The 25,654-nt window shown below is 44.2% G+C and overlaps 1 protein-coding gene across 1 annotated transcript in view; it reads right to left on the bottom strand.

Annotated features, from left to right (window-relative positions):
* Positions 1-25,654, bottom strand: part of HCN1 (hyperpolarization activated cyclic nucleotide gated potassium channel 1) — a 799,285-nt gene that overhangs the window by 5,466 nt on the left and 768,165 nt on the right. The gene's annotated exons all lie outside the window — the stretch shown is intronic.

The raw sequence follows: 25,654 nt of genomic DNA, 5'->3' as shown, positions 1-25,654 counted from the left end.
ATTTTCACATCATGTAATTTCCTGGCTACTCTAAAAAAATGTAATAAAAGGAACTATTTTCAATACTACCCCAAAATTAAATCCCTTTGTCACTTAAGTATTAATGCCATATTATATAATTTACAAATGCTACATATGGCAAAGAAGCTAATGAGAAATGTTTTACTGCTGAGCATTGGTTTCAAATCCGAACAAGTCACCATGTAGAATGGTTATGAACCTCAGGGAAAATAACCCAATAATATGTAACAAAGGTCTTAACAAATATCCTTACTCATCAACCCAGGAATCTCACTTGACAATCTAACCTAGAAATTAGAACAATGTTGTTTATGTGGTGATGTACATTTATTTATACATCTGAATACATGGGAATGACCTAAATGTTCAACAAGTCAAGATTCATAATTATATGGCCACCAGATGAACTATGAGGCAGTTATTAAAAGTAAAGCCTTTAAGGTCTGTGTAATTATGGTAAAAAGGTCATGAAAGCTTAAGTGAGAAAACACAGATATAAGATTTGAAGTATAATATGATAAAGATGATCACAAAAAAGTAAGATGACAATAAAATCTACCCACATGTCCTGCTCTGGATGGAAAACAGTCCTTTTTGTAGGTATGCTTTCTATTTTTGTTTCTTTTTCACTTTCCCTCATATAAATTATTTTTATTTGAGGACAAGTATAGCTTTTATTTTAAAAACTTTATTTAAAAAATAAAAAACCAAGCACAAAGAATACAAAAAAGAGATATGAAGGAACATAAACAAACCTGTTAATAGTGATTATTACTCTTGTAGAAGGTTTCCTCAATTTTACCTTCCATTGTTTTTGATATATTTAAAAATTTTTGGTACATTTTTAATTTCCAGCACTTTCCATTTTCCTATGTTTGTTGCTTTGTCATTATATCCTTCTCTTTTGTTGTAGATATGATATCCTCTGTCTCCCAATAGGTATTGAGAGTTCTGATGCTGAATTACACATATGTGCTACAACTTGGATAAGCCTCAGTACGCTTCACAAACATAAGTGAGAGAAGCAAGACATGAGAGTCTACACACGATATGATTCCATTTGTGTGGAATATCCAAAAAAGGGACGCCTATCGAGACAGGTAACGGATGAGCAGTTGCTTGGGGCACTGAGTCAGAAAGGAGATTAACATGAAATGGACACAAGGAATCTTTTCAGGGTGATGAAAAATGTTCCAAACCTGATGGATGGGGATGGTTTCATAATATGGTGAATTTACTAAAAATAATTGAATCATACACTTTAAGTGGGTGGATTATAGATGTAAAATACACTGCAATAAAACAAAATGCAAAGAAAAAAAGGCTTTTGTCATTATATTTCATTTTTATGTTTACATTTTAATTTCTCTTCTGTTTTCTGAATCCTTCCTCTTTACTCTCTGGACTTGCTTGTTTCTGCCTCTGTGTCTAGATCTTTCCCTTGAATGTTGAATAATATTTTCAGGAAACTCACTGATGACCACATTTAAGGATGAAAACTCCAGTGTGTGGCATAATTTGTGGACTTGGACTTTCTCTCTAGAGTGAAGAGGTGGGGAGTTTGTCTTCGTATTTCCCGGAATGCCAGCATGGGGAAGGCTTTATTCCAGGGTCTCCAATATCTCTCATAACTGTACTAGTTCCCCAGCTTGTTCACTTGCTTTATGAGAGAACCACTGGCTCTGGCCTCCCCCTACTCCCATCTTAGGAGAATAAAAATGCCTGGCTCTAGGCTGTTCTGCCATGTGGACTAAGAGACAGAGAGCCCTCGTGTACCATACACAGGACTTCAGGAAATCATCCATCTTCTCCACTTTCCCAGGGCCCTCTGTGGTCGTGTCTCAGAGAGGAGCCTCTTGTGGGTTCTGCAGGGAGATCCTCCTCCTTGGCCGTAGCCCTCTGTATATATATATATATATACACACATATATATATATATATATGTATATATATATTCCAAGCTCTCTTTCCTTCTAAGTTTCATCAGTAACCACCAGCATACTTAAAAAAAAATCTGGCTTGAACAACAGAAATTTATTTTATCACAGTTCTGGAGGCTGGAGGTCCAAAATTAGGGTGACAGTAGGATGGTCTGCTGCTGACAGCTGTCTCCCTGGCTCCCAGAAGGCCACCTTCTTCTGCTCCACTCATGGAAGGGAGCAAGCTCTCTGGTCTCTTCTTACAATGTCTCCTGACTGACCCCGTCACAGGAGGGCCCCACCCTCACGATCTCACTGGAACCTACCACCTCCTGGCAGCTCCTTCTCCAAACACCATCACACTGGGGGCTGGAGCCTCAACATATGAATTGGGGTGGGGGTCAGAGGGATGCAGTTCAGTCCATTGCATCTGGCTTGTTTGACTCTTCTTTCAGTTTAACCCTAGCCTGCCACATCTTTTAGGTGATCACAGTGGGAAGTATCAGCATGCTGTTTTTCCACCTGGTGGAGTAGCCAGCTGAGGGTGATCTTGCCTCATGGTATTCACAGCCTCTGTAATCACCTCCCACACTGTACCAGGGTTGGTTTGTGTTACCAGTAAAATATGGCAGCAGTGCACCTTCTATTTTGTCTCTCTGTCTTTCCTTCCTCTTGCCCTCTCTCTCTCTTTCTTATCACTTCTTCCAAGGAGGAGCCAGCTGCCATGTGTGAGTTGCCCTGTCCAGATGCACTGAAGTCTCCTGCCAACACACATTTAAGTAACTGAAAGTGGAATCTTCATCCCTTCAGATGATGCATCCCTGTTTGATTACCGTTGGCTGTAAGGATTTGGACAAATACATATATCCTCTGGAAATTTATTCATCTATAAAAGGTAAAATTCAATTAAATCTCCAGAGTTTTATTAACATTTAACCCATAACCTCAGATGACAGTCATTTTTTATTGTAAAGTCTCAATGATCTTTTAATCTTCTAAGCCTTAAGGGCATCTAGGAGGGGCTTAATGTTTGCTGCAATGAGTCATTGAATTAAATAGCAACATGCTCTATACAGTCAGTTTCAATCAAGGGAAAAACTAAGGGCTACATGTAGACTTACAGTAACAAAGTCCTTTCAGAAGTTAAATAAAGGGCTCCATTTATTACCAACATAAACTCATGAGCCATTATCTCTCAGCAAGTCCTCAATGATTTCTTATTGAGAAATAGAACAAATGAAGGCATATTCATAAGAGTGGAAACAGTCACTGGTTAGTGCAAAAAACTTCAAATTGTGCCTTCTTCCTTTAAAGCCTCAAGCCTCCCTGTTCGTTGCTTCTACCATGAATAAATGAAGAAATGCCACACATCCAGCAATGAACAAAGGTAAACATTTAGATTATAAGTGAGTCTTAGATTTCATAAACTAAATTTCCTTATTCAGTATGAATGCAGTAGGGGCTTCTCTGTGACTAATATTATCCCGATATTAAATTATTTTGGAGAACTCCATAAGTAAAGAGAATCCTATGTTATTTACTCACTTTTTGTGTATGTGCATTTGGGTTTGGGTAAAGGCAGAGAGAAAAATCAATTTAGTCATCTGTATCCCATTCTATCCTTCAGGTTCCTTAGAAATTATGTACATATTAATTTATCACTTTTTATTTTCTTGTATTGGATTTTCTAATTGTATCCTGAGTATTGATTTTGTCTCCCTAGATGGCTTAAGACATTTTACTGACAACAGTCATTCAGTAAGATTACTGTGTACCTTCTAGTGCCTGCCCCCTTGAGTTCTGAGCCCAGAGCAAGTTATTTTAAAATGCTTATGAGCTCAATAATTGTGGATGAACCCAAGGCCCACACTAAGTGCTTGTGGGGAAGCTGGGGTTCCTATGGCCAGGATCCTCACTGGACTTAAACCACTTGATGATGTGACTGATCTGTTGCTAGGCTACTGCTTCCACATCCGTAGGCAATTAGCTATTATTGTGCTATAGAGAGAGGTTGGCCCAGTGCTCTGGGCGGAGGCAAAGACGCTAGTGCTCTACCTACCGCTGGGAGAACAAGCCGGGTAATAAACTCTTTCACCCCAAAGAAACGTTCTACTGTCATTTCTTTGGTCACCCTGAATCCATAGCGAACTTGCCGGGGGCTGAAACCCACTGGCAAGACAATGCTATTCTTAAGTTTTAGATGATGTGATATCAGTTCTCTTGCTAGGTATCTCCTCCCTTTGTAGAAGAGCTTGCCAAATGCTCCATGTACCTTCTTTAAGTAACACAGCATATCTTTGGGTTTTTTGTGCAATGGCTATACTGAAGAAAGTATCTGAAAGTTTTGGTAATGTTTTCTTCAAGTGTAGATATATGTTCTTACTTACCAGGTATAACATGAATTTACTTCTGGGGGCTGAAATTGACTTCATATAGAAAATAAAATATAAAATGAAATAAAATTGCACTCCCTAAGAACAAGTTAAGTGCAGCCTACAGATGTAAGCTTTTTAAAGAATCTTCTGGCATAGTTTCTAGACCTTATTGGTTATTACACTCTTTCCGTTTTTTATTTCATTTATTCACTCTCTGAGAATTCAACTAGGAATTTCCTAGAAGTGCAATCAGTGCCTTAAAAATTTAGTTCAAATTTACTTGGAAACAGGTCATTTAATCTGGATACAAATACCTAAATTATAATCAATTGCACAAATAATGAGGACGGTATATTAATTTTAATTCTGTATGATTCTTCTGTTTTTCTTTACTTTATCCTGTAAAATTATTTTCTTAACAGGGTGAGTTATTTCACTTACTGAAGAGGAAAACTGACAGTAATGCACCCCATCACAGGCACACTGGAAAATTCTGTTTCCAGTTTTAACATTATAAGGAGTATGTCCCAGGAGATTTAATTTGGCCTATATATATATGCATATATGCTTTCAATAGTCCTTAGAATATGAGATATATCCAATGTTCTTCTTGCTTATATTAGTTAACCTTGGTCATAAACATTTCAGTCTACCTGACATTATCATCACCTATATAAAGTCATTTTATTATACATTAGAGCAAATAACCTCAAGAATTTTGCAACTCAGAAATATTTCTCTGACCTCTGAAACACAGTTTGCCATTTTATTAACACAGAATTATCAGGAACTTATAACAGAAATCTGTAAGGAAATATATGTAACCCAACTTTCTAGACTTTTTTGGAAAATTTATATTCAGCTGTTCATAGTAACCTTCAGCAGGAAGCTGCTACCTTCCTTTATAAACCCAATATCGTGAAATAAAAGTGACTCTCTGTTGTGCATCATAATACTAATTTCATATAAATTGCTTAGGTTTCTAATCTACTGTCTTATAATAATGTGCAAGGGTATTACTTTTTGGTTTTCTTTCTATATTTGTATTTGAAATCTTTCTGTATTTATACTAGTGAACTAGTAAAATATCATCTCTTGTGGCATAAGAGATGGTAACACTTGGCTTAAATCAATTTGCATATAAAGCTTGGCTGGTAGAAGAACTTTAGATGTCAGATGGATTTGAATAGGATCTAAGGAAATTTAAAGTAGAAGAGAGCATTAAATAGATGGAAATTTTGTAGTATTTGATGTACTTTGAAATATTTCATGTTTTTTGTAATCTTCAGAAACAGGTTGGATATAGCATATTTCCAAATACAAATATTATAAAGGAATAATTATGCAAATATATGTAGATAGATTATATATCATGATAAATGTTCTGAACTAGAATACCAAATTTTGCTTTTTTTCTAAAGATACAACCTACTTCAGCTCTCACACACACAGTCATTATTTGTACAATTACTAGTGTCCTTTACTACTGTTCATGTTGTTATCTATGATTATTTAGATCATCTAGTTATTGCCTTGTCAAAAAAATCTTTTCTCCCCTTATGTTTGGTCAAATCATCTCTCTTAAAAAAAGAAGTAGGGTGATTGCCTGGAGCTCTGAGTGTCAACCAAGTAGCAGCATCTCACACAAGTTATTTACTGGCAAACTTAACTAAAATGGTTCCTATACAGTGCCTGGTACAAGCCTAGCACAGAGTGAGAGTCTTAAAGAGAGTCACTTCCTTTACCCCTTATGTTCCTTCTCTTCCCTGTATTTTTTCTCTTCTCATTTTGGCTTTACCTGCTAGAACCAAGGGAAAAATAATGTTTCCTACAGCCAGGAACTCCAAATTAGTGCAATCTAACTATCATCTCTAATACCCTCTACCCTCTCATAAACAATTTGTTCATAAACTAACCATCCCGATTCCTTAGACATATCTCAAATAAGATGGTTTCACACCCATGGACACAATTTCTTCATTACCCCAAGGAGAATTTATCTTTGAGCCTCCACTCTACCTTGATACTTGATAGTCTTGCATCTTAGCCCCTACAGCACATAATTGAACTTCCTTGTTTATGTGATGTGTATACTACCCTAAATTATAAGATCTTTAATGTAAAGTACAACAATCACATTGGCAATGTCTAGAATTCCTTAGACTAACTCTCATAATATCATGAAATAAGAATTGAGTGAATCAATAAATGACAAGCAGAATGACTTATGCCAACTTTTAAATATTCTTCATGAAATGACATCCTTACATTTGAACACAACATTCCCAACAGCCACATCTTTTGGAGCAGCTTTGATCCTAACCACCAGAAGTCACACCACTCTTATCTTTTATCTGGTTCCTACTGGTTGTAAACATATTTATGACTTGGTTGTTTCATTCTGTTGGATATGTAGATGTTTCCATTAAGATTTGTATTTTCTACTACTCAGCCTCTTCCCCTTACTTAGGGTGTTTGTGTCTTTAAATTGCAGTGCGACTCTTTGTGGGGAAGTGGGGTTCCTATGGCCAGGATCCTCACTGAACTTGACCACCTGATGATGTAACTGGCTTGTTGCTGGGCTGCTGCTTCCGCACCTTTAGGCAATAAGCTATAACTGCGCTAAATAGAGAGCTCGGCCCAGTGGTCTGGGCGGAGACAGAGAAACTAGTGTTCGACCTTGTTCGACCCGCCAGGAGAACAAGCCGGGTAATAAATCCTTTCACCCCAAAAAATGTTTGCTGTCATTTTCTTTGGTCACATTGAATCCATAGCGAACTTGCCTGGGCTGAAACCCACTGGAAGAGAATTGGCGAAGTCGGCAGGGTTCATTGTTGACCAAGGAAAAAGACAGGCTGCCCTTATGGGAGGGGTGCTCCAGCAAGCTGCCCCTGTGAATGGGAAGACAGTGTCTTGTCCCCCAATGGGTATGTGGTCTGAGGTGGCTTGCCTCCTAGAGGACTGGGCCCCACCCCAGGACTGGAGGCAAGTGGAGGTGACACCTGAGGCAGTAGGGGTGGCCCTTGGTTATAGTAAGTAGGTCCTTTGAGAAACAGAGGGCCTGTGAGGCAGTGGGGACTGGGGGTTGGCTGCTTCTCACAGCATTAAAAAAGTCTACAAAAGAGAAGGATATGTTCCTCAAAAAAAAACCCCAAAAATGGAGGCACAAAAACGTGAGTTGTAAGTTTCTGTGGATTCCCTGAAGAAGGAAATGGCATTGATGTGAGAGAGGCAGTTCGAGAACGCCGGCAGTGAGGTGCCATTGAAGAGGTAAAACATTCTTTACAGAACGAGATGGCAGCACCGCCACATGCTCTGGAGGAGGAAAAGGCCATCAAGCGAAAAGACAAAATCCTGAGGGAACTACAGGTGGAGGTGGCATGACAACACCAGCGGCAAAGCATTGAGGTGAAGGTAAGAGAGGTGCAGAAGACTGACCTAGAATTGCTGTGACGCACTGAGCAGAGGAGGCACTAGGGGGACTGGAGAGAAAGGTGCCATTAGCTTTAGAATGGAGGAGCTGGACAAGGATGAAGGGTGATGCTGGAGGCACTGGCACCTCCTGTACTGAAAGCATGACCAATGGTTGAAAAGAAAATAAAGACGCAGCAGGTGAATGATCCCTCAAAGTAGAGTGGCATAAAAACTCACACTAGACGAGGGCGGTGGTTACTAGAGGATCATAGTGCCCTCTCTAGTAGCCCCTTGAGTGAAGAACTCCAACACTTGTTGGAGCCAGTGACACATACTAGTGAAAAGCAGGAAGAAATTGCTTTTGAACGATTAGTTGCACAGAGACCCTGAAAGGGAGCCTGGAGACCCGCAGACATGTTAACAGATATAGCTGCCTCCACTATACAACGGCAAGAACAAACCAAGGAAGAATCACTGAACATGAGGATTGGACAACAGAATAACAACTTGCTGCCATCACCAACTGAAGCGGGCCTCCTGTGTATTCCTGGAGTAAGAGCAGGGTGGCCGCAAAGGACACAGTAGTGTATCCAGAACAGCTAGAAGGTAGGAGTATCTCAATGGGGACTTTTGTTTTAACATAATGGCCAGCGAATGCACCTGCAGTAGCCACATATACACCCTTCAGTAACCCCAAAGGGGAAAGAAGTAAAAGTATGACATAGTGGACATGGAAGGAACTGCCTGCCTGCTACATTCCTATCACAGGAAGACTCTATTGCAGGAATCGTAACTCATGGAGTAGAATTGCCTATGGTGATAGAATTAAAATATGTGTATTATCGCCCCAAAGTCTTTGTGCATTGGGAACTTCCTCTGGCCTGAGGATTATTATATCTTTTGTCATTAGGAACATCCTCTGGCCTGAGGATTATAATAATTTTTGTTACCTGCACCAAATTTGCTGTATCTTAATTTTCATTGTCTCTAAATTCTTTTGTCTGCTCTTACTATTGTGGAATCTTGTTACAGTGCTCCAGTTTTCTCACACAGGGACCATTGGGGAAGATTGAAAGCATGTAGATTGTAAGGCGAGATTGCTGGAGTGGGGGAATGTGTGGAAGGAGGGGTTCCTAGAAAAGGATCTTCACTGAATTTCAACCACTCTGTGACGTAAGTGCCCTGCATCCAGCTACAGCCACAACAGAGACACCCAGGTAGGGAGCCCTGGGCTAGGTGGACATGATAGCACATATGGTTGCCTCCCCTATACAACTCCAAGTACAAACCAAGAAAGAATCACTGAAGCTGAGGTTTGGACACCAGAATAACATATTGCTGCCATCACCAACTGCACTAAACCCTGGAGACTCCATTGAATGGACGTGACCTTGGAGCTTTCGACAAAGGGACGCAAGATCGCTGGCTCTCCTGGCAGCTTGGAGACAAGGCCTGGAAGCTGGAGTTCTGCGTATTCCTGGAATAACATAAGGGTGCTTGACAAAGGCCACAGTAGTGTAACATGAATGGCCAGAAGGCAGGAGCATCTTACCTGGGACTTTTGTTTTATAATAATGCCCAGTGCATGCACCTCTAGTAGCACTATATATAGACCCTTCAGGAAACCCGACGAGGAAAGAAGTAAAAGTATGGTAACCTAGACATGAAAGGGACTGCTCGTGTGCTACAGTCCTATCAAAGGACCATTCAATTGCAAGCATCTTACCTGATGGACAAGATCTGCCTACGTTGATGGCACTAAAACATGTGTCTTATCGCCCCGAAATCATTTGTGCACTGGGAACTTCCACTGGATTGAGGATTATTATGTCTTTTAATATTAGGAACGTCCTCTGGCATGAGGATTATTATAATTTTTGTTACCCGTATCAAAAGCTTACTGTATATTAATTTTTATGTTCTCTAAGTTGTTGTTATCCGCTCTTGCCATTGTGGAATCTTGTTACAGTGCTTGAGCTTTCTCGCACAGGGACAATTGGAGAAGATAGAAAGCATGTAGATTGTGAGGCAAGAATAGCGGAGCAAGGGTGTGAGGGGAGGATGGGGTATCTAGGGCCAGGATTTTCAAGGAACTTCAAGCACTTGATGACATAAGGGGCCTGTTGCTAGGCTATGGTTTCAACATTGAGACTGAGAGGGAAAGAGCTGAGACCCATGGATATGTTAACAAATATAGTGCTTCCACAATACAACTGCAAGTACAAACCAAGTAAGAATCACTGAACTCGAGGTTTGGCCACCAGAATAACATCTTGTTGCCATCACCAACTGCACTAAAACCTGCAGACTCCATTGAATGCACATGGCCTTGGAGCTTTCGAAACAACATCAATGATGGCTGGCTTTCTTGGAAATTTGGCGACAAGGTGTGGAAGATGGCCTCCTGTGTATTCCTGGAATAACAGCAGGGTGCCCGCCAAAGGCCACAGTCGTGTATCATGAATGGCCAAAGGTAAGAGCATCTTAACGGGGAATTTTTTTTATCATAATGGTCAGTGAAACAACTCGAAAGTAATATATATACACTTCAGGAACACCAAAGGGAAAGAAGAAAAAGTATGGCATAGTGGACATGGAAGGGACTGCCTGCCTGCTACATTCCTTTCGCTCTCTTGCAGGAATCCTACCTGAATGGCTAGATTTGCCTATGTTGACAGCATTAAAACATGTGTCTGATCATCACAAAGTCTTTGTGAATAGGGAACGTCCCCAGGCGTGAGGATGATCATACCTTTTGTTATTAGGAACATCCTCTGGCCGGAGGATTATTATGATTTTTGTTACCGGCATCAAAATATTGCTGTATCTTAATTTTCATTGACTCTACATTGTTTGTGTCTGCTCTAGCTGTTGTGAAATCTTGTTCCAGTGCTCCAGCTTTCTCGCACAGGGCCCATTGCGGAAGATTGAAAGCGTGTAGATTGTAAGGCGAGGTTGCTGGAGTGGGGGAATGTGTGGACGGTGGGGTTACTATGACTAGGATCTTCACTGAAATTCAACCACTTTATGATGTAAGTGCCCTGCAGCCAGGCTACAGCCTCAACAGAGACACTGAGGAAGTGAGCCCTGGGCTCGGTGGACATGTTAGCACATATGGCGGTCTCCCCTATACAGGTCCAAGTAGAAACCAAGAAAGAATCACTGAAGCCGAGGTTTGGACACCACAATAACATGTTGGTGCCACCACCAACTACACTGAATCCTGGAGACTCCATTGAACGGACATAGCCTTAGAGGTTTCGACACATGGATGAACGACGGCTGGCTCTCCTGGCACCTTGGGGACAAGGCCTGGAAGCGGGCCTCCTGTGTACTCCTGGAAAAACAGAAGGGTGGATGCCAAAGGAAACAGCAGTGTATCCTGAATGGGCAGAAGGCAGGAGCATCTCACCTGGGCCTTTTGTTTTATCATAATGGCCAGTGCATGGACCTCCAGTAGCACTATATATGGACCCTTTAGTAACCCCCACAGGGAAAGAAGAAAAAGTATGGTATCCTGGAAATGGAAGGGACTGCCTGCCTGCTACAGTCCTATCACAGGACCATTCTCTTGCACGCATCCTACCTGATGGACAAGATTTGCCTACGCTGATGACAATAAAACACGTGTCTTATCGCCCCTAAATCCTGTGTGCATTGGGAACTTCCCCTGGTTTGAGGATTATTAAATATGTTGTTATTAGGAACCTCCTCTGGCCTGAGGATCATTATAATTTTTGTTAACTAAATCAAAATCTTACTGTATCTTAATTTTTATGGTCCCTATGTTGTTGTTATCTGCTCTTGCTACTGTGGAATCTTGTTACAGTGCTCCCGCTTTCTCGCACAGGGACCATTGCGGAAGATTGAAAGCATGTAGATTGTAAGGCGAGATTGCTGGAGTGGGGGAATGTGTGGAAGGTGGGGTTACTATGACCAGGATCTTCACTGAACTTCAACCACTTTAAGATGTAAATGTCCTGCAGCTAGGCTACAGCCTCAACAGAGACACTGAGAAAGGGAGCCCTGGGCTCGGTGGACATGTTAGCACATATGGCGGCCTCCCCTATACAAGTCCAAGTAGAAACCAAGAAAGAATCACTGAAGCCGAGGTTTGGACACCACAATAACATGTTGCTGCCACCGCCAACTGCACTGAATCCTGGAGACTCCATTGAGTGGCCATGGCCTTGGAGGTTTTGACACATGGACGAACGACTGCTGGCTCTCCTGGCACCTCGGAGACAAGGCCTGGAACCTGGTCTGCTGTGTATTCCTGGAATAACAGAAGGGTGCCCACCAAAGGCCAAAGCAGTGCATCCTGAATGGCCAGAAGGCAGGAGCATCTTACCTGGGCCTTTTGTTTTATCATAATGGCCAGTGCATGGACCTCCAGTAGCACTATATATGGACCCTTTAGTAACCCCCACAGGGAAAGAAGAAAAAGTATGGTATCCTGGAAATGGAAAGTACTGCCTGCCTGGTACAGTTCTATCACAGGACCATTCTCTTGCATGCATCCTACCTGATGGACAAGATTTGCCTATGCTGATGACAATAAAACACGTGTCTTATCGCCCCTAAATTCTTTGTGCATTGGGAACTTCCCCTGGTTTGAAGATTATTAAATCTTTTGTTATTAGGAACCTCCTCTGGCCTGAGGATCATTATAAGTTTTGTTACCTGTATCAATCTCTTACTGTATCTTAATTTTTATGGTTTCTAAGTTGCTGTTATCTGCTCTTGCCATTGTGGAATCTTGTTACAGTGCTCCAGCTTTCTCGCCAAGGGACCACTGCGGAAGATTGATAGCGGGTAGATTGTGAGGCGAGAATACTGGAGTGGGGAAATGTGGGGAAGGTGGGGTTCCTATGACCAGGATTTCACAGAACTTCAAGCACTTTATGATGTAACTGCCCTGCAGCCAGGCTATAGCCTCGACAGAGACAACCCGCAAGGGAGCCCTGAGCCCGATGGACATGTTAGCTCATATGGCTGCCTCCGCTATACAAGTCCAAGTAGAAACCAAGAAAGAATCACTGAAGCCAAGGTTTTTCACAGCAGAATAATATCCTGATGCCATCAACAAATGCACTGAATCCTGGAGACTCTATTGAGTGGACATGGCCTTGGAGCTTTCAACACATACACCAACGATGGCTGGCTTTCCTGGCTCTTGGGGACAAGGCCGGGAAACTGGCTTCCTGTGTATTCCTGGAATAACAGCATGGTGGCAGCCAAAGGCCACGGTCGTGTATCCTGAACTGCCAGAAGCTAGAAGCAACTCAACGGGGACATTTGTTTCAACATAATGGCCAGCGAATGCACCTGCAGTAGCCACATATACACCCTTCAGTAACCCCAAAGGGGAAAGAAGTAAAAGTATGGCATAGTGGAAATGGAAGGGACCGTGTGTTTGCTACATTCCTATCACAGGACAGCTCTCCTGAATGCATCCTTCCTGATGGAGAAGATTTGCCTACGTTGATGCCACTAAAACATGTGTCTAATCGCCCCTAAAGTCTTTGTGCATTGGGAACGTCATATGTCCTGAGGAGTATTATAACTTTTGTTATTAGGAATCTCCTCTGGCCTGAGGATTATTATAATTTTTGTTACCTGTGTCAAAATCTTACTGTATCTTAACTTTTATTGTCTCTAAGTTGTTGTTATATTGTCTTGCGGTTGTGGAATCCTGTTACGGTGCTCCAGCTTTCTCGCACAGGGACAATTGTGGAAGATAGAAAGCGTGTAGATTGTAAGGCGAGAATCCTGGAGACAAGGCGTGGAAGCTGGCCTCCTGTGTATTCCTGGAATAACAGCAGGGTGTCCGCCAAAGGCCACAGTCGTGTATCCTGAACGGCCAGAAGGTAAGAGCATCTTAACGGGGAATTTTTTTTTTTATCATAATGGTGGGTGAAAGCAACTCGAATACTAATATGCACACACTTCAGTAACCCCAAAGGGGAAAGAAGTATGGCATAGTGGACATGGAAGGGACGGCCTGCCTGCTACATTCCTTTCGCTCTCTTGCAGGAATCCTACCTGAAGGACTAGATTTGCCTATGTTGATGCCACTGAAACATGTGGCTTATCACCCCAAAGTCTCTGTGCATTGGAAACTTCCTCTGGCTTGAGGATGAACGTATCTTTTGTTATTAGGAACATCCTCTGGCCGGATGATTATTATGATTTTTGTTACCGGCATCAAAATCTTGCTGTATCTTAATTTTCATTGTCTCTACATTGTTTGTGTCTGCTCTAGCTGTTGTGAAATCTCGTTCCAGTGCTCCAGCTTTCTTGCACAGGGCCCATTGCGGAAGATTGAAAGCGTGTAGATTGTAAGGCGAGATTGCTGGAGTGGGGGAATGTGTGGACGGTGGGGTTACTATGACCAGGATCTTCACTGAAATTCAACCACTTTATGATGTAAGTGCCCTACAGCCAGGCTTCAGCCTCAACAGAGACACTGAGGAAGGGAGCCCTGGGCTCGGTGGACATGTTAGCACATATGGCGGCCTCCCCTATACAAGTCGAAGTAGAAACCAAGAAAGAATCACTGAAGCCGAGGTTTGGACAACAGAATAACATCCTGCTGCCATCACCAAATGCACTGAATCCTAGAGACTCTATTGAGTGGACATGGCCTTGGAGCTTTCAACACATACACCAACGATGGCTGGCTTTCCTGGCTCTTGGGGACAAGGCCGGGAAACTGGCTTCCTGTGTATTCCTGGAATAACAGCATGGTGGCCGCCAAAGGTCACGGTCGTCTATCCTGAACTGCCAGAAGCTAGAAGCAACTCAACGGGGACTTGTTTCAACATAATGGCCAGCAAATGCACCTGCAGTAGCCACATATACACCCTTCAGTAACCCCAAAGGGGAAAGAAGTAAAAGTATGGCATAGTGGACATGGAAGGGACCGTGTGCTTGCTACATTCCTATCACAGGACAGCTCTCCTGAATGCATCCTTCCTGATGGAGAAGATTTGCCTACGTTGATGCCACTAAAACATGTGTCTAATCGCCCCTAAAGTCTTTGTGCATTGGGAACTTCATATGTTCTGAGGAGTATTATAACTTTTGTTATTAGGAACCTCCTCTGGCCTGAGGATTATTATAATTTTTGTTACCTTTATCAAAATCTTACTGTATCTTAACTTTTATTGTCTCTAAGTTGTTGTTATATTGTCTTGCGGTTGTGGAATCCTGTTACGGTGCTCCAGCTTTCTCGCACAGGGACAATTGTGGAATATAGAAAGCGTGTAGATTGTAAGGCGAGGATCCTGGAGCGGGGATGTGTGGGGAGGATGGGGTTCCTAGGGCCAGGATCCTCACGGAACTTGAAGCACTTGATGATGTAAGTGGCCTGTTGCTAGGCTACGGGTTCAACACTGAAACCCAGAGGTGAAGCCCTGAGCCCAGTGGACATGTTAACACGTACAGCTGCTTCCGCCATACAACTGCAAGTACAAACCAAGGAAGAATCACTGAAGTCGAGGTTTGGCCACCAGAATAACATCTTGGTGCCATCACCAACTGCACTGAATCCTCGAGACTCCATTGAGTGGACATGGCCTTGGAGCTTTGGACACAACACCAATGATGGCTGGCTCTCCTGGCACCTTGGGGACAAGGCGTGGAAGCTGGCCTCCTGTGTATTCCTGGAATAACAGCAGGGTGTCCGCCAAAGGCCACAGTCGTGTATCCTGAACGGCCAGAAGGTAAGAGCATCTTAACGGGGAATTTTTTTTTTTATCATAATGGTGGGTGAAAGCAACTCGAATACTAATATGCACACACTTCAGTAACCCCAAAGGGGAAAGAAGTATGGCATAGTGGACATGGAAGGGACGGCCTGCCTGCTACATTCCTTTCGCTCTCTTGCAGGAATCCTACCTGACGGACTAGATTTGCCTATGTTGATGCCACTGAAACATGTGTCTTATCACCCCAAAGTCTCTGTGCATTGGAAACTTCCTCTGGCTTGAGGATGAACGTATCTTTTGTTATTAGGAACATCCTCTGGCCGGAGGATTATTATGATTTTTGTTACCGGCATCAAAATCTTGCTGTATCTTAATTTTCATTGTCTCTACATTGTTTGTGTCTGCTCTAGCTGTTGTGAAATCTCGTTCCAGTGCTCCAGCTTTCTCGCACAGGGCCCATTGCGGAAGATTGAAAGCGTGTAGATTGTAAGGCGAGATTGCTGGAGTGGGGGAATGTGTGGACGGTGGGGTTACTATGACCAGGATCTTCACTGAAATTCAACCACTTTATGATGTAAGTGCCCTGCAGCCAGGCTACAGCCTCAACAGAGACACTGAGGAAGGGAGCCCTGGGCTCGGTGGACATGTTAGCACATATGGCGGCCTCCCCTATACAAGTCCAAGTAGAAACCAAGAAAGAATCACTGAAGCCGAGGTTTGGACAGCAGAATAACATCCTGCTGCCATCACCAAATGCACTGAATCCTGGAGACTCTATTGAGTGGACATGGCCTTGGAGCTTTCAACACATACACCAATGATGGCTGGCTTTCCTGGCTCTTGGGGACAAGGCCGGGAAACTGGCTTCCTGTGTATTCCTGGAATAACAGCATGGTGGCCGCCAAAGGCCACGGTCGTGTATCCTGAACTGCCAGAAGCTAGAAGCAACTCAACGGGGACTTTTGTTTCAACATAATGGCCAGCGAATGCACCTGCAGTAGCCACATATACACCCTTCAGTAACCCCAAAGGGGAAAGAAGTAAAAGTATGGTATAGTGGACATGGAAGGCACAGTGTGCTTGCTATATTCCTATCACAGGACAGCTCTCCTGAATGCATCCTTCCTGATGGAGAAGATTTGCCTACGTTGATGCCACTAAAACATGTGTCTAATCGCCCCTAAAGTCTTTGTGCATTGGGAACTTCATATGTTCTGAGGAGTATTATAACTTTTGTTATTAGGAACCTCCTCTGGCCTGAGGATTATTATAATTTTTGTTACCTGTATCAAAATCTTACTGTATCTTAACTTTTATTGTCTCTAAGTTTTTGTTATATTGTCTTGCGGTTTTGGAATATTGTTACGGTGCTCCAGCTTTCTCGCACAGGGAGAGTTGTGGAAGATAGAAAGCGTGTAGATTGTAAGGCGAGAATCCTGGAGCGGGGATGTGTGGGGAGGATGGGGTTCCTAGGGCCAGGATCTTCACGGAACTTGAAGCACTTGATAATGTAAGAGGCCTGTTGCTAGGCTACGGGTTCAACACTGAAACCCAGAGGTGAAGCCCTGAGCCCAGTGGACATGTTAACACGTACAGCTGCTTCCGCCATACAACTGCAAGTACAAACCAAGGAAGAATCACTGAAGTCGAGGTTTGGCCACCAGAATAACATCTTGCTGCCATCACCAACTGCACTGAATCCTCGAGACTCCATTGAGTGGACATGGCCTTGGAGCTTTGGACACAACACCAATGATGGCTGGCTCTCCTGGCACCTTGGGGACAAGGCGTGGAAGCTGGCCTCCTGTGTATTCCTGGAATAACAGCAGGGTGTCCGCCAAAGGCCACAGTCGTGTATCCTGAACGGCCAGAAGGTAAGAGCATCTTAACGGGGAATTTTTTTTTTTATCATAATGGTGGGTGAAAGCAACTCGAATACTAATATGCACACACTTCAGTAACCCCAAAGGGGAAAGAAGTATGGCATAGTGGACATGGAAGGGACGGCCTGCCTGCTACATTCCTTTCGCTCTCTTGCAGGAATCCTACCTGACGGACTAGATTTGCCTATGTTGATGCCACTGAAACATGTGTCTTATCACCCCAAAGTCTCTGTGCATTGGAAACTTCCTCTGGCTTGAGGATGAACGTATCTTTTGTTATTAGGAACATCCTCTGGCCGGAGGATTATTATGATTTTTGTTACCGGCATCAAAATCTTGCTGTATCTTAATTTTCATTGTCTCTACATTGTTTGTGTCTGCTCTAGCTGTTGTGAAATCTCGTTCCAGTGCTCCAGCTTTCTCGCACAGGGCCCATTGCGGAAGATTGAAAGCGTGTAGATTGTAAGGCGAGATTGCTGGAGTGGGGGAATGTGTGGACGGTGGGGTTACTATGACCAGGATCTTCACTGAAATTCAACCACTTTATGATGTAAGTGCCCTGCAGCCAGGCTACAGCCTCAACAGAGACACTGAGGAAGGGAGCCCTGGGCTCGGTGGACATGTTAGCACATATGGCGGCCTACCCTATACAAGTCCAAGTAGAAACCAAGAAAGAATCACTGAAGCCGAGGTTTGAACAGCAGAATAACATCCCGCTGCCATCACCAAATGCACTGAATCCTGGAGACTCTATTGAGTGGACATGGCCTTGGAGCTTTCAATACATACACCAACGATGGCTGGCTTTCCTGGCTCTTGGGGACAAGGCCGGGAAACTGGCTTCCTGTGTATTCCTGGAATAACAGCATGGTGGCCGCCAAAGGCCAGGGTCGTCTATCCTGAACTGCCAGAAGCTAGAAGCAACTCAACGGGGACTGGTTTCAACATAATGGCCAGCGAATGCACCTGCAGTAGCCACATATACACCCTTCAGTAACCCCAAAGGGGAAAGAAGTAAAAGTATGGCATAGTGGACATGGAAGGGACCGTGTGCTTGCTACATTCCTATCACAGGACAGCTCTCCTGAATGCATCCTTCCTGATGGAGAAGATTTGCCTACGTTGATGCCACTAAAACATGTGTCTAATCGCCCCTAAAGTCTTTGTGCATTGGGAACTTCATATGTTCTGAGAAGTATTATAACTTTTGTTATTAGGAACCTCCTCTGGCCTGAGGATTATTATAATTTTTGTTACCTGTATCAAAATCTTACTGTATCTTAACTTTTATTGTCTCTAAGTTGTTGTTATATTGTCTTGCGGTTGTGGAATCCTGTTACGGTGCCCCAGCTTTCTCGCACAGGGACAATTGTGGAAGATAGAAAGCGTGTAGATTGTAAGGCGAGGATCCTGGAGCGGGGATGTGTGGGGAGGATGGGGTTCCTAGGGCCAGGATCCTCACGGAACTTGAAGCACTTGATGATGTAAGTGGCCTGTTGCTAGGCTACGGGTTCAACACTGAAACCCAGAGGTGAAGCCCTGAGCCCAGTGGACATGTTAACACGTACAGCTGCTTCCGCCATACAACTGCAAGTACAAACCAAGGAAGAATCACTGAAGTCGAGGTTTGGCCACCAGAATAACATCTTGGTGCCATAACCAACTGCACTGAATCCTCGAGACTCCATTGAGTGGACATGGCCTTGGAGCTTTGGACACAACACCAATGATGGCTGGCTCTCCTGGCACCTTGGGGACAAGGCGTGGAAGCTGGCCTCCTGTGTATTCCTGGAATAACAGCAGGGTGTCCGCCAAAGGCCACAGTCGTGTATCCTGAACGGCCAGAAGGTAAGAGCATCTTAACGGGGAATTTTTTTTTTTATCATAATGGTGGGTGAAAGCAACTCGAATACTAATATGCACACACTTCAGTAACCCCAAAGGGGAAAGAAGTATGGCATAGTGGACATGGAAGGGACGGCCTGCCTGCTACATTCCTTTCGCTCTCTTGCAGGAATCCTACCTGACGGACTAGATGTGCCTATGTTGATGCCACTGAAACATGTGTCTTATCACCCCAAAGTCTCTGTGCATTGGAAACTTCCTCTGGCTTGAGGATGAACGTATCTTTTGTTATTAGGAACATCCTCTGGCCGGAGGATTATTATGATTTTTGTTACCGGCATCAAAATCTTGCTGTATCTTAATTTTCATTGTCTCTACATTGTTTGTGTCTGCTCTAGCTGTTGTGAAATCTCGTTCCAGTGCTCCAGCTTTCTCGCACAGGGCCCATTGCGGAAGATTGAAAGCGTGTAGATTGTAAGGCGAGATTGCTGGAGTGGGGGAATGTGTGGACGGTGGGGTTACTATGACCAGGATCTTCACTGAAATTCAACCACTTTATGATGTAAGTGCCCTGCAGCCAGGCTACAGCCTCAACAGAGACACTGAGGAAGGGAGCCCTGGGCTCGGTGGACATGTTAGCACATATGGCGGCCTCCCCTATACAAGTCCAAGTAGAAACCAAGAAAGAATCACTGAAGCCGAGGTTTGGACAGCAGAATAACATCCTGCTGCCATCACCAAATGCACTGAATCCTGGAGACTCTATTGAGTGGACATGGCCTTGGAGCTTTCAACACATACACCAATGATGGCTGGCTTTCCTGGCTCTTGGGGACAAGGCCGGGAAACTGGCTTCCTGTGTATTCCTGGAATAACAGCATGGTGGCCGCCAAAGGCCACGGTCGTGTATCCTGAACTGCCAGAAGCTAGAAGCAACTCAACGGGGACTTTTGTTTCAACATAATGGCCAGCGAATGCACCTGCAGTAGCCACATATACACCCTTCAGTAACCCCAAAGGAGAAAGAAGTAAAAGTATGGCATAGTGGACATGGAAGGCACAGTGTGCTTGCTACATTCCTATCACAGGACAGCTCTCCTGAATGCATCCTTCCTGATGGAGAAGATTTGCCTACGTTGATGCCACTAAAACATGTGTCTAATCGCCCCTAAAGTCTTTGTGCATTGGGAACTTCATATGTTCTGAGGAGTATTATAACTTTTGTTATTAGGAACCTCCTCTGGCCTGAGGATTATTATAATTTTTGTTACCTGTATGAAAATCTTACTGTATCTTAACTTTTATTGTCTCTAAGTTTTTGTTATATTGTCTTGCGGTTGTGGAATATTGTTACGGTGCTCCAGCTTTCTCGCACAGGGACAGTTGTGGAAGATAGAAAGCGTGTAGATTGTAAGGCGAGAATCCTGGAGCGGGGATGTGTGGGGAGGATGGGGTTCCTAGGGCCAGGATCCTCACGGAACTTGAAGCACTTGATGATGTAAGAGGCCTGTTGCTAGGCTACGGGTTCAACACTGAAACCCAGAGGTGAAGCCCTGAGCCCAGTGGACATGTTAACACGTACAGCTGCTTCCGCCATACAACTGCAAGTACAAACCAAGGAAGAATCACTGAACTCGAGGTTTGGCCACCAGAATAACATCTTGGTGCCATCACCAACTGCACTGAATCCTCGAGACTCCATTGAGTGGACATGGCCTTGGAGCTTTGGACACAACACCAATGATGGCTGGCTCTCCTGGCACCTTGGGGACAAGGCGTGGAAGCTGGCCTCCTGTGTATTCCTGGAATAACAGCAGGGTGTCTGCCAAAGGCCACAGTCGTGCATCCTGAACGGCTAGAAGGTAAGAGCATCTTAACGGGGAATTTTTTTTTTTATCATAATGGTGGGTGAAAGCAACTCGAATACTAATATACACCCTTCAGTAACCCCAAAGGGGAAAGAAGTAAAAGTATGGCATAGTGGACATGTAAGGGACCGTGTGCTTGCTACATTCCTATCACAGGACAGCTCTCCTGAATGCATCCTTCCTGATGGAGAAGATTTGCCTACGTTGATGCCACTAAAACATGTGTCTAATCGCCCCTAAAGTCTTTGTGCATTGGGAACTTCATATGTTCTGAGAAGTATTATAACTTTTGTTATTAGGAACCTCCTCTGGCCTGAGGATTATTATAATTTTTGTTACCTGTATCAAAATCTTACTGTATCTTAACTTTTATTGTCTCTAAGTTGTTGTTATATTGTCTTGCGGTTGTGGAATCCTGTTACGGTGCTCCAGCTTTCTCGCACAGGGACAATTGTGGAAGATAGAAAGCGTGTAGATTGTAAGGCGAGAATCCTGGAGCGGGGATGTGTGGGGAGGATGGGGTTCCTAGGGCCAGGATCCTCACGGAACTTGAAGCACTTGATGATGTAAGAGGCCTGTTGCTAGGCTACGGGTTCAACACTGAAACCCAGAGGTGAAGCCCTGAGCCCAGTGGACATGTTAACACGTACAGCTGCTTCCGCCATACAACTGCAAGTACAAACCAAGGAAGAATCACTGAAGTCGAGGTTTGGCCACCAGAATAACATCTTGCTGCCATCACCAACTGCACTGAATCCTCGAGACTCCATTGAGTGGACATGGCCTTGGAGCTTTGGACACAACACCAATGATGGCTGGCTCTCCTGGCACCTTGGGGACAAGGCGTGGAAGCTGGCCTCCTGTGTATTCCTGGAATAACAGCAGGGTGTCCGCCAAAGGCCACAGTCGTGTATCCTGAACGGCCAGAAGGTAAGAGCATCTTAAGGGGAATTTTTTTTTTTATCATAATGGTGGGTGAAAGCAACTCGAATACTAATATGCACACACTTCAGTAACCCCAAAGGGGAAAGAAGTATGGCATAGTGGACATGGAAGGGACGGCCTGACTGCTACATTCCTTTCGCTCTCTTGCAGGAATCCTACCTGACGGACTAGATTTGCCTATGTTGATGCCACTGAAACATGTGTCTTATCACCCCAAAGTCTCTGTGCATTGGAAACTTCCTCTGGCTTGAGGATGAACGTATCTTTTGTTATTAGGAACATCCTCTGGCCGGAGGATTATTATGATTTTTGTTACCGGCATCAAAATTTGGCTGTATCTTAATTTTCATTGTCTCTACATTGTTTGTGTCTGCTCTAGCTGTTGTGAAATCTTGTTCCAGTGCTCCAGCTTTCTCGCACAGGGCCCATTGCGGAAGATTGAAAGCGTGTAGATTGTAAGGCGAGATTGCTGGAGTGGGGGAATTTGTGGACGGTGGGGTTACTATGACCAGGATCTTCACTGAAATTCAACCACTTTATGATGTAAGTGCCCTGCAGCCAGGCTTCAGCCTCAACAGAGACACTGAGGAAGGGAGCCCTGGGCTCGGTGGACATGTTAGCACATATGGCGGCCTCCCCTATACAAGTCCAAGTAGAAACCAAGAAAGAATCACTGAAGCCGAGGTTTGGACAGCAGAATAACATCCTGCTGCCATCACCAAATGCACTGAATCCTGGAGACTCTATTGAGTGGACATGGCCTTGGAGCTTTCAACACATACACCAATGATGGCTGGCTTTCCTGGCTCTTGGGGACAAGGCCGGGAAACTGGCTTCCTGTGTATTCCTGGAATAACAGCATGGTGGCCGCCAAAGGCCACGGTCGTGTATCCTGAACTGCCAGAAGCTAGAAGCAACTCAACGGGGACTTTTGTTTCAACATAATGGCCAGCGAATGCACCTGCAGTAGCCACATATACACCCTTCAGTAACCCCAAAGGAGAAAGAAGTAAAAGTATGGCATAGTGGACATGGAAGGTACAGTGTGCTTGCTACATTCCTATCACAGGACAGCTCTCCTGAATGCATCCTTCCTGATGGAGAAGATTTGCCTACGTTGATGCCACTAAAACATGTGTCTAATCGCCCCTAAAGTCTTTGTGCATTGGGAACTTCATATGTTCTGAGGAGTATTATAACTTTTGTTATTAGGAACCTCCTCTGGCCTGAGGATTATTATAACTTTTGTTACCTGTATCAAAATCTTACTGTATCTTAACTTTTATTGTCTCTAAGTTTTTGTTATATTGTCTTGCGGTTGTGGAATATTGTTACGGTGCTCCAGCTTTCTCGCACAGGGACAGTTGTGGAAGATAGAAAGCGTGTAGATTGTAAGGCGAGAATCCTGGAGCGGGGATGTGTGGGGAGGATGTGGTTCCTAGGGCCAGGATCCTCACGGAACTTGAAGCACTTGATGATGTAAGAGGCCTGTTGCTAGGCTACGGGTTCAACACTGAAACCCAGAGGTGAAGCCCTGAGCCCAGTGGACATGTTAACACGTACAGCTGCTTCCGCCATACAACTGCCAGTACAAACCAAGGAAGAATCACTGAAGTCGAGGTTTGGCCACCAGAATAACATCTTGCTGCCATCACCAACTGCACTGAATCCTCGAGACTCCATTGAGTGGACATGGCCTTGGAGCTTTGGACACAACACCAATGATGGCTGGCTCTCCTGGCACCTTGGGGACAAGGCGTGGAAGCTGGCCTCCTGTGTATTCCTGGAATAACAGCAGGGTGTCTGCCAAAGGCCACAGTCGTGCATCCTGAACGGCTAGAAGGTAAGAGCATCTTAACGGGGAATTTTTTTTTTTATCATAATGGTGGGTGAAAGCAACTCGAATACTAATATACACCCTTCAGTAACCCCAAAGGGGAAAGAAGTAAAAGTATGGCATAGTGGACATGTAAGGGACCGTGTGCTTGCTACATTCCTATCACAGGACAGCTCTCCTGAATGCATCCTTCCTGATGGAGAAGATTTGCCTACGTTGATGCCACTAAAACATGTGTCTAATTGCCCCTAAAGTCTTTGTGCATGGGGAACTTCATATGTTCTGAGAAGTATTATAACTTTTGTTATTAGGAACCTCCTCTGGCCTGAGGATTATTATAATTTTTGTTACCTGTATCAAAATCTTACTGTATCTTAACTTTTATTGTCTCTAAGTTGTTGTTATATTGTCTTGCGGTTGTGGAATCCTGTTACGGTGCTCCAGCTTTCTCGCACAGGGACAATTGTGGAAGATAGAAAGCGTGTAGATTGTAAGGCGAGAATCCTGGAGCGGGGATGTGTGGGGAGGATGGGGTTCCTAGGGCCAGGATCCTCACGGAACTTGAAGCACTTGATGATGTAAGAGGCCTGTTGCTAGGCTACGGGTTCAACAATGAAACCCAGAGGTGAAGCCCTGAGCCCAGTGGACATGTTAACACGTACAGCTGCTTCCGCCATACAACTGCAAGTACAAACCAAGGAAGAATCACTGAAGTCGAGGTTTGGCCACCAGAATAACATCTTGCTGCCATCACCAACTGCACTGAATCCTCGAGACTCCATTGAGTGGACATGGCCTTGGAGCTTTGGACACAACACCAATGATGGCTGGCTCTCCTGGCACCTTGGGGACAAGGCGTGGAAGCTGGCCTCCTGTGTATTCCTGGAATAACAGCAGGGTGTCCGCCAAAGGCCACAGTCGTGTATCCTGAACGGCCAGAAGGTAAGAGCATCTTAAGGGGAATTTTTTTTTTTATCATAATGGTGGGTGAAAGCAACTCGAATACTAATATGCACACACTTCAGTAACCCCAAAGGGGAAAGAAGTATGGCATAGTGGACATGGAAGGGACGGCCTGACTGCTACATTCCTTTCGCTCTCTTGCAGGAATCCTACCTGACGGACTAGATTTGCCTATGTTGATGCCACTGAAACATGTGTCTTATCACCCCAAAGTCTCTGTGCATTGGAAACTTCCTCTGGCTTGAGGATGAACGTATCTTTTGTTATTAGGAACATCCTCTGGCCGGAGGATTATTATGATTTTTGTTACCGGCATCAAAATTTGGCTGTATCTTAATTTTCATTGTCTCTACATTGTTTGTGTCTGCTCTAGCTGTTGTGAAATCTTGTTCCAGTGCTCCAGCTTTCTCGCACAGGGCCCATTGCGGAAGATTGAAAGCGTGTAGATTGTAAGGCGAGATTGCTGGAGTGGGGGAATTTGTGGACGGTGGGGTTACTATGACCAGGATCTTCACTGAAATTCAACCACTTTATGATGTAAGTGCCCTGCAGCCAGGCTTCAGCCTCAACAGAGACACTGAGGAAGGGAGCCCTGGGCTCGGTGGACATGTTAGCACATATGGCGGCCTCCCCTATACAAGTCCAAGTAGAAACCAAGAAAGAATCACTGAAGCCGAGGTTTGGACAGCAGAATAACATCCTGCTGCCATCACCAAATGCACTGAATCCTGGAGACTCTATTGAGTGGACATGGCCTTGGAGCTTTCAACACATACACCAATGATGGCTGGCTTTCCTGGCTCTTGGGGACAAGGCCGGGAAACTGGCTTCCTGTGTATTCCTGGAATAACAGCATGGTGGCCGCCAAAGGC

The sequence above is a fragment of the Manis pentadactyla genome, chromosome 2 (assembly GCF_030020395.1).
Source record: "Manis pentadactyla isolate mManPen7 chromosome 2, mManPen7.hap1, whole genome shotgun sequence".
Taxonomy (NCBI): Eukaryota; Metazoa; Chordata; class Mammalia; order Pholidota; family Manidae; genus Manis; species Manis pentadactyla.
The sequence above is the reverse complement of the archived record's forward strand: the minus strand, read 5'-3'. Positions and strand labels throughout refer to the sequence as shown.